The sequence below is a fragment of the Ovis canadensis genome, chromosome 1, assembly GCF_042477335.2.
Source record: "Ovis canadensis isolate MfBH-ARS-UI-01 breed Bighorn chromosome 1, ARS-UI_OviCan_v2, whole genome shotgun sequence".
Lineage (NCBI taxonomy): Eukaryota > Metazoa > Chordata > Mammalia > Artiodactyla > Bovidae > Ovis > Ovis canadensis.
In genome coordinates this window covers 36,625,915-36,634,974 of record NC_091245.1, presented here as the reverse complement: position 1 = coordinate 36,634,974, position 9,060 = coordinate 36,625,915, and positions in this window count along the sequence as shown.

Genomic DNA, 9,060 nt, shown 5'->3' with positions numbered 1-9,060 from the left:
GAACGCCATGTAGCAGTCCCTCACTTTGTGCATACCATATATACTGCCAAGACTGTTTTCAAAACCCTAGGCAGGGAAGGAAATCACCCTCAAAACTGACTGAAATGGAATCTTCCCTGCCTGTGGCAAGTAGGGGCTCAGAGCCAAACTTAATTTGCTTAAAGTAAATGAAACAATTTACTCATTCATTCATTTATTCATTCAACAATATTTATTGAGTTGTCACTGTGAGTCGGTATGATCTCAAAGAATGTCAGTATGTCCTTCTCTGGACAGCTTAGCAAAATTTGTGTAAAGTGGATTATTTTGATATTTGGCCTTTATAATGGTTCTGCTTTCTCTTCATGAATCATTTGCTGCAGTGTTTCCATAAATCCTTCTCTGCTTTCAAAATATGGCTCAAATACCTCCTTTTCCACAGATACTTTTTCTCCCACCTCACCCATAAATTAAGGTGTAGCTGGGTCTTGGCCTGAGCACTAGCTACGTCTACCCATGGATCTAGACATGTCTGAGGGTGTCTGGAAAACTGCAGATTGAGACCTGATGGAACTCTCTTTTAGGGGATATTGAGAATTCTCCTGTGAAATAAATCATGTTTCCACTTGTGGGATCCAGACAGACACATCTCAGCATGTCTGGAGAACCAATCTAGTGACCTCAGGTTTTAGGGAGGCATGGCAGATTCTCGAGGAAAAAAATTATCCTCTACCAAGAAGGAATCCCATCTAAAGCTCTTCCTTCACAGGTCAGAGAGAGAGAGAGAGAGAGAGAGAAAGAGAGAGAGAGAGTTCTGAATACAGAACAGTATTTGTCATTTGGATTTGTCTCCTATCTTGTAAAGGCTGTCTTGGGAGCACAGAGTGGCCATATATAAAAATAGAAATGACAACTTTGTTTAAACCTCTGCATTTAAACATTTTAAACATTTTGGTACCACCTCTCATCCCTTCATTCCTGGAGATTTATACAAATGGAATAGAAATATTCTCCTTTTGACCATGAAATTGTACTGAAACTTTGGCATGTTGAAATTTCGTGGTCATTGAGATTTGAGCCTTGGCAGAATGGAGGTAAAACAGCCATTGACCTGGGTCTAGAGCTTGGTTGGGTGGCACAGAGTAGCAATGAACATGGATTTGCCTTGGGTGGGTTAACTCTGCATGGGTGGGTTTGTTCAGGACTGAGATCTCCCTATGGTCTTCCAGAAGTTACTTGAAGAAGTCATGAAAGCGGTTAGTGCTGGCCTAATGGTGGCAAAAGTCACAAAACGTTTGGTTATTCAGGTCAATATGACCCAGAAGCAGAGAGAGTGCATGGAGGAATTATGGAGACAAGGCTGAAGAGGGTGATGGGGAAGATCATGTACAACCTTGTAAACTGTCCAAGACAGTTTGAATCGATTGTAAAGACAGGTTAGATTGTGTTTTAGAAAGATCATTTTGGAGGCTGAAATGGATAACTGATTGGAAATGAGTAAAACTGAAGGAGGGGAAACTAAAAATTTGACCTGATTGTCAGCATTTCTTGGGTTACTCCTGGCTTTGGGATACGCCCGGAACTGGAAGCATTACTTCAACTAGGTCCTCTATTTGGATGGGCTAACTGTCCAGGGAATAAGGTGAAAACTTAGTCTTTATCTTGAATTCTCTTTTGATGATTCTGTTTTCCAGTCATCAAAGAGTCCTTTAAATTAGAGACTTTTGTTGAAGAATCCTTTATTTTATGAGCCTTCTCAATAATCAAAGCTTTTGTCTCAGGAACTAATTTTTACCTTTATTATAGACTTCTGATTATTTGGGGGGCAATAGTTAATAAAGAAACAATGAAAGAAATGTGATCCCTCCAGTTGGATTCTCATTCCTTCCATGTTTTCTCCATTTTGCTCTAAAGTTACAGGAATATTCCATTTCTTACAACTTATGTTTGCTTTTTAGTGTACCTAGTAATGTTTGGTAATAACATTACACCTACTAATGTTACAGTTGTCAGCTCTTTCTTGACTGAAATACATACCACACACACACAGAAACAAGTACATACCAACCACACACATATTACTTACACACCTACTCTGAAGTGTTTGACCATCTTCCATAAGAAACAGTGGTTCATTGTGGCAAAAGATCAGGACATTTAAAGAGGCAAAGAATGCAGTTTGAAAATGTCACATAGACATGAGCCTCATTCTAAAGAACTGAGAATCACCAGCCTAACCGGATGGAGGCCCATTATCCTTTTGGATCATTCACATCTACCTTCAAGATCCACTTACACTGGCCTTTGAAAAAGGAAAATATTTATTGGATCATATTCTCTGTACTTCTCATGGAAATTTGACACATGTGGCAATGGAAGAAAATTAAATGGAAATTCAAACACAAGGAATTGTTAACAAATGTATAATGATGTTATTGTCATCCATTTGAAACATCATTGGGGTCATCAGAGGATGCTTTCACATGGTTCTTGGTGAAGATCCACAAGGTCATGGGAGATGGGCTGAAGGATCATATGGACTGAGTGGGGAGGCTGATTTTCAGGGTGACTGGAGTGATGTAATGAAGGAATTGCTGGTAATTGATGAATTTCTTATAGTTCTTAGCTATTTATATCTTTTTATGACTGACAACTACTTTAAGACATTGAATTGAAATTGGGCCATTATAATATTAACTTTGAAAAAGATAATGAGCTCCTTAATGGTTTAGATATCTAAACTTTAAGAATAACATTAAATCATTACATGAATGGTGGTCATGTAATTCTCCAGACAAGATTGCTCGTGTAAAGAATTGCTCAAACCTTCCACAGTGCTTCAAATCCTCTTCTTCCTAAACACCATGTTTCCTCAGAAATGGTTTAACATTTTGTGGTCAAGCCATATTCAAAGACTATTCTTTTTCTACTTCTGGGAAAGAATCCCCTCTGTCTCATTTTTATTTGTACAAAAAATGGTTAAAATGGGACAATGCCAGTTTTTACCCTGAATGGTGACTGCCAGCTATTAAAATGCTAATTCTCCCCCCAAATACAAAAAAACCCAAATAGAAGAGCCAAAGACAGCCAGGAAATAAGAGAAATGAAATCTATGGAGTGATTAATCATTTGATTAACCAGGTAAGTCTCTGGCACATTGCTAATTAGCTCACTTACAAAGCCCTGGCCTGAGAAGCCCTGGTTTGATTAAAGAGGTGCCGAGCCATTCAAACCGTGATGCTTGAGCTCCTTTTATAAAACAAAATATGACGTTCATGCTAAGCTCATCTCTTTCATCCAGCTGTGATTTCTAAGGCCTCTGATACTCAGGCCTAGGCACATAAATCAATGAGTAGAAAGGTGTCCTCATGAATGTTCGGAGACTAGGATCTATACTTTAGGACTCTTTTTTTTTTTTTTCTAATTTGAAAAGTGGTTGTTTACATTCCTAGATTGCAGGAACTACCTGTTGACTGTCTTAAAGCTTTTGCTGACTCTTTAGGTTACCTGGAGGCACCAGTAGAAGACTCTGTCTTAGGAGGAGGGTATGAATCTGTTCTACCTCTATTCTTTTCCATTTCTCTGGGAGGATTTATGAGCTGGGATAAAGGATATTTGACATTAATAATAAAGATCTTATCAACTTTACTAGGGAGTCTACTTTTAAAATACACTCAAAGCTGATTTCTTAGTTAAGTATTTCTATTCTTAGTAATGTTAAAGGTTTTGTTTTCTCCCTGCTAGATTGAAATACTCATCTTCTCAGTGGTACTAAATTAGGGCCACCCTTACTATTTAAAGGATAAGGGGTAAAGTAGATACATTCTGATTTTATTTCGAATCTTCATATAGGATATATGCTTCTTTACACTTGTGTGTGCACTCACTCAGTCCTGTCTGACTCTTTTCGACCCATGGACTATAGCCCAACAGGCTCCCTGTCTGTGGGATTCCCCAGGCAAGAATACTGTAATGGATTTCCATTCCCTTCTCCAAGGGATCTTCCTGACCCAGGGATAGAACCTGTGTCTTCTGCAATTGCAGCTGGATTCTTCACCCACTGAGCTATCGGGGAAGCCCCTTCTTTACATGTAAGTTTGTTTAAAACAACTTAAGACTTTCTCAGGTACTCTTGCTAAGCTCATGAGTTCAGTAGCTCCATTGCAGTTTTCATTGTGACTGTCATTTAGAGTCATTTTACCATGACTGTAAAAACAGAAAAACTGGCAGAAAAGTGTGGCTTAATTAGCTAGAGTAGAGGGTAGCCAAATTCTCCTCCTGTGATCCTCAGGTTGACAGTGGAATTCCATGGCTGGATGGTGTCTCCATTGTGGGTACCATATTCTGAATGGGCATTGACAAAAACAAAAACGAAACACTCACCAAGCAAAGCAAGCGAAGGCCAGAGATGAGAGGATTGCGTGGGGAAATCTTGTGCTGTGAGAAATAGCTAAGAAACCTGAGAAGACAGGCATGGATATGACACAGAGGAACATAGCACCTGTCTTCAAATAGCTGAAAGGTGTCATGTTGTACATAGTATGAAATATATTCTTGTCCACACTGAATCCCCAACATGAGGTACAGTTCCTGGTAAAGAGCTGTCATAATGATAATAGTAATCACCGCTTTGAGCACATACTGTGTGCCCATCATTGCAATAGTGTTTTGCTTGCTGTATTTCAGTCAGAAGTGGTTATTTTCCCCAGTTTATAGCTTAGGAAACTCAGGCTTGGAAAGATCAAAAAACTTATCCAAAATCACATAGTAAATATCTAAGTTAGGATTCAAGCCAAATCTGTCTTCAGGCTCTGAGTTCTTTTCCTTATGGTGCTCTGTGTCTCAATGAGGATGATGTCACTGGGATCCATGGGTGGCCAAATTCTATCACTTTTACCTTTTCTCTGTGGATGAGGAATTGAGATTTGGGGAATGGAGTTTCCAGAGCCAGTGTTCCAGAGTCAAGATTGAAACCATGTCTGTTTTTGTACAAAATCCAACTTCTTGATCATTATGGTCTACTACCCCCCTGGAACAAACAACAGTGAAAAGTGAAGTCGCTCAGTCATGTCCGACTCTCTGTGACCCCATGGACTATAGCCCACCAGGCTTCTCCATCCATGGGAACAAAAAACTCAATACATATTTGTTTACATTTTGTCCAGAGTGAAATATTGCTATTTCAAGTTTGAATCTCCACTGCTTCTGTCTTCTTCTGCATAACTTCTAAAAACTGAGGACTCTCTGTATCGGAATTTTGGTTTGCCTTCACCTGGTGCTCAGTTCTTCCCTGGATCTTCCATTGTCCTGCTCCAGCTGACCCTTCTCCCTGACAGTGATGAGGATGGTATCATCAAGTATATGAAGTGTTCTGTCACTGTCAAGATATCAGACATAGTACTTAGACTTATTTAAATATTTCTTATTTAAGTAAGAAATTTATATATTTGAATATTCCTTATAACAATTTCAGGAATAGAATTATTTTTGCCTGCATTTCACAGACTAGCGATCAGTGTCTCAGGGAGAATATGTAAATTTTCCCAAGCTCACACAGCTAGTTAATTAATAGCCAATTCAGGATAATAATAAAAAATCATAATATATATATTCTTTATACTGATGCACGCTAGGAATTCTGTTCACATGTCTCATCTTCACTTGTAATCTTTTTCCTCCTTGCCCTGCAAAGAGTATGAAGATCCCCTAGTTCACTAGGGGATCACTATACAAGTATCATCTTTATCCTCATAAATTTAAGTAGCAAACTACAGAAAAATATAAACAAAATAATTATTCTGTTCTTAGAGACAGGAGTTGATTATAAACTAAGGAAACTGAAGCTTATAGAAATGAAGTGACTTTCTCAAGGTCATTCACTAGTGAGAAGGCTGTGCCTTGATTCCAGGGATTTAAAGGTTGGGTGGCATATATTTTTAAACAAGAGCTGATGGATAATCCAGATGTTAGTAGAGGGAGAATAGACAAAGATTTAAAAATGTTTTAGAAGTCTACAAAGTTAGTGAAGGTCATAGAAAAGTCATGGGAACCTTAGTAAGGCATAATGAAATGCTTTCAGTGATATTAAGGTATCTGTACAAGTGGACATAGTAGCCCTTTTTAGTTCAGAGGAGATTCAATTAAATGGCCCCTCTTGATTAAGGAAATGTAAAACTTAAGGAGAGTATGCACCTATGGTCCTAGCAGAAGAGCATAACTGGCACTTGAATGCATGTGAGCAAATGTGTGTGACTTAGCAAAAGCTATGCCTCTTGGATCCTTTGACATATGGAGTCTCCAGGTGGGGAGAGATCAGTTTGCCTACTGAGACGGAGGAGTAAAATACCCAAGCACTTGCTTCACATGATGAGAAGAAGGTGGGGAACCTGACTGAAATAAGTCTAGGATGGGCCTGACCAAGAGGTACTGATGAGAAAGGACATCAAAGACCCCAAAGACCCCAAAGAGTAACTGACTTGGAGCAAAATGAAGCTCAGTGACTCCCAGATTCATATACCCAGACTCTTTCTCCTTTATAAAGCCCAGACTTGTATCCACCCTGACATTTCCACGTAACAGGTCAAAAATAATCTCTTGATTCTCCCCCACACCCTCTACTGGTTTTCCATGTTGTGAAGAGTAGGAGTGGAAGTCTTTACATGGCCTCCGAGGCCCTGTGTGATCTGGGCCCTGCTTCCCTCTCCTTTCTTATCTGCTCTCTTCCTGATTTGGTCCCTGGAGCTGTAGCCACGCTGGCCTCTGTGATGTTTCTCACTATGGCAGGCAGGCTCTGATTTCAAGGCTTTTGGATTTGCTGTTCCCTCTGCCTCAACTTCTCTATCTTCCATATATTCTCCATGCTTGTCTTTTTGTTTCATTCTGATCCGAGGTACCACTTCACCTGTGAGGCCTTCTGTAAGCCACCCTTGAAATAGCCATGACTCTCCCTCACTACCTCCACCTTGAAATTTTCTCCTTACACCTTGACTTATTTCTCTTCCTTGTGCATATTGCCACCTGACTTGTTCTCTCTAGATATTTTGTTCATTTGCTTGTTATCTGTCTTCCTCAACCACAAATATGAGCTACTGTGTCCCCTTTGTGTGGACCATACAGTGGATACTTCATGGGCACTTGTAAATATTTTAAAATAAATGAATAAAACGGGGCACCTGGGCATGTGATCTTGGTCAACCTAAGAGTCTAAGCAATTGTGACGACTTCTGCCCTGGGAGGTGATGTGGGCTGGCGATGGACCAGTGTCTGTCAGGTCTTACAGGCCGAGCCTGCAGTAGTGACACTGTGGCAGGAGAGACCGTGTCAGTAGAGGGCTGACCATAGACCTTTCAGTGTCCTGACAATCCGCATTTGTAAGGACAACTGAGTAAGCCTAGAGTCTTGGATAATTCCAAATGCTGTATTTTAAATTTTTAATTCAATGTATGATTATGGTAAGGTAATATATTCACATGCTTTAATTTGCAAAAGTAGCATAAGATATATGTGAGGGGTTTTCCTCTCACCTCTACCCTTAATCACCTAGAACCCCTCTTCAGGTGTAGCTAGTGCTATCAGTTTCTTGTGTGGTCTTCTGGAAATATCCTAGGTAAGTTTAGACAAATCCACGTAGAGACCTTTTTATTTTTTCTCTTTTGCTTATTTTGTGCAAAGTATAAAATGTTATATGTACTGTTTTGCATCTTGTTTATATTTTTGTAAACTAAGGTATAGCATGTACAGTAAAGTGCAGAAATGTGTCCATTGTGGATTTTTCTTCCAACATTTACCCAGGTAATCACCATCTGTATCAAGCTATGTACTTCTAGCACCCTAGCACTTCCCTGTGTCTCTTCCCAGTCTCTGCTGAGGTCATTGCTAGCCTCATTTTTATCACCATCTATTAGTTTCCTTTGCTCTTGAAGGTCATATGGATGGAATCATATCATGTGTGCTATTTGGTTTCTGACTGTTGCACTCATTGGTTTTGTATTTTTTAAAATATGGAAACATATCCTGATGATTGTATCTCATAAAGATAAAGGACATAGTTTTTTTTTCTCATCCTCTTTATTTTTAAATTTAAATTTATTTATTTTAATTGGAGGCTAATTACTTTACAGTATTGTATTGGTTTTGCCATATATCAACTTGAATCTGCCACAGGTGTACATGTGTTCCCCATCCTGAAGCCCCCTCCCACATCCCTCCCCACACCTTCCCTCTGGGTCATCCCAGTGCACCAACCCCAAGCATCCTGTATCCTGCATTGAACCATTTCTTATATGATATTATACGTGTTTCAATGCCATTCTCTCAAATCATTCCACCCTCTCCTCCCACAGAGTCCAAAAGACTGTTCTATACATCTGTGTCTCTTTTGCTGTCTCGCATGCAGGGTTATTGTTACCATCTTTCTAAATTCCATATATATGCATTAGTATACTGTATTGGTGTTTTTCATTCTGGCTTACTTCACTCTGTATAATAGGCTCCAGTTTCATCCACCTCATTAGAACTGATTCAAATGTATTCTTTTTAATGGCTGGGTAATACTCCATTGTGTATATGTACCTCAGCTTTCTTATCCATTAATCTGCTGATGGACATCTAGGTTGCTTCCATGTCCTGGCTATTATAAACAGTGTGGCGATGAACATTGGGGTACACGTGTCTCTTTCAATTCTGGTTTCCTCGGTGTGTATGCCCAGCAGTGGGATTGCTGGGTCATAAGGCAGTTCTATTTCCAGTTTTTTAAGGACTCTCCACACTGTTCTCCATAGTGGCTGTACTAGTTTGCATTCCCACCAACAGTGTAAGAGGGTTCACTTTTTTCCACACCCTCTCCAGCATTTATTGCTTGTAGACGTTTGGATTGCAGCCATTCTGATTGGTGTGAAATGTTACCTCATTGTGGTTTTGATTTGCATTTCTCTGATAATGAGTGATGTTGAGCATCTTTTCATGTGTTTGTTAGCCATCTGTATGTCTTCTTTGGAGAAATGTCTGTTTAGTTCTTTGGCCCATTTTTTGATTTGGTCGTTTATTTTTCTGGAATTGAGCTGCAGGAGTTGCTTGTATATT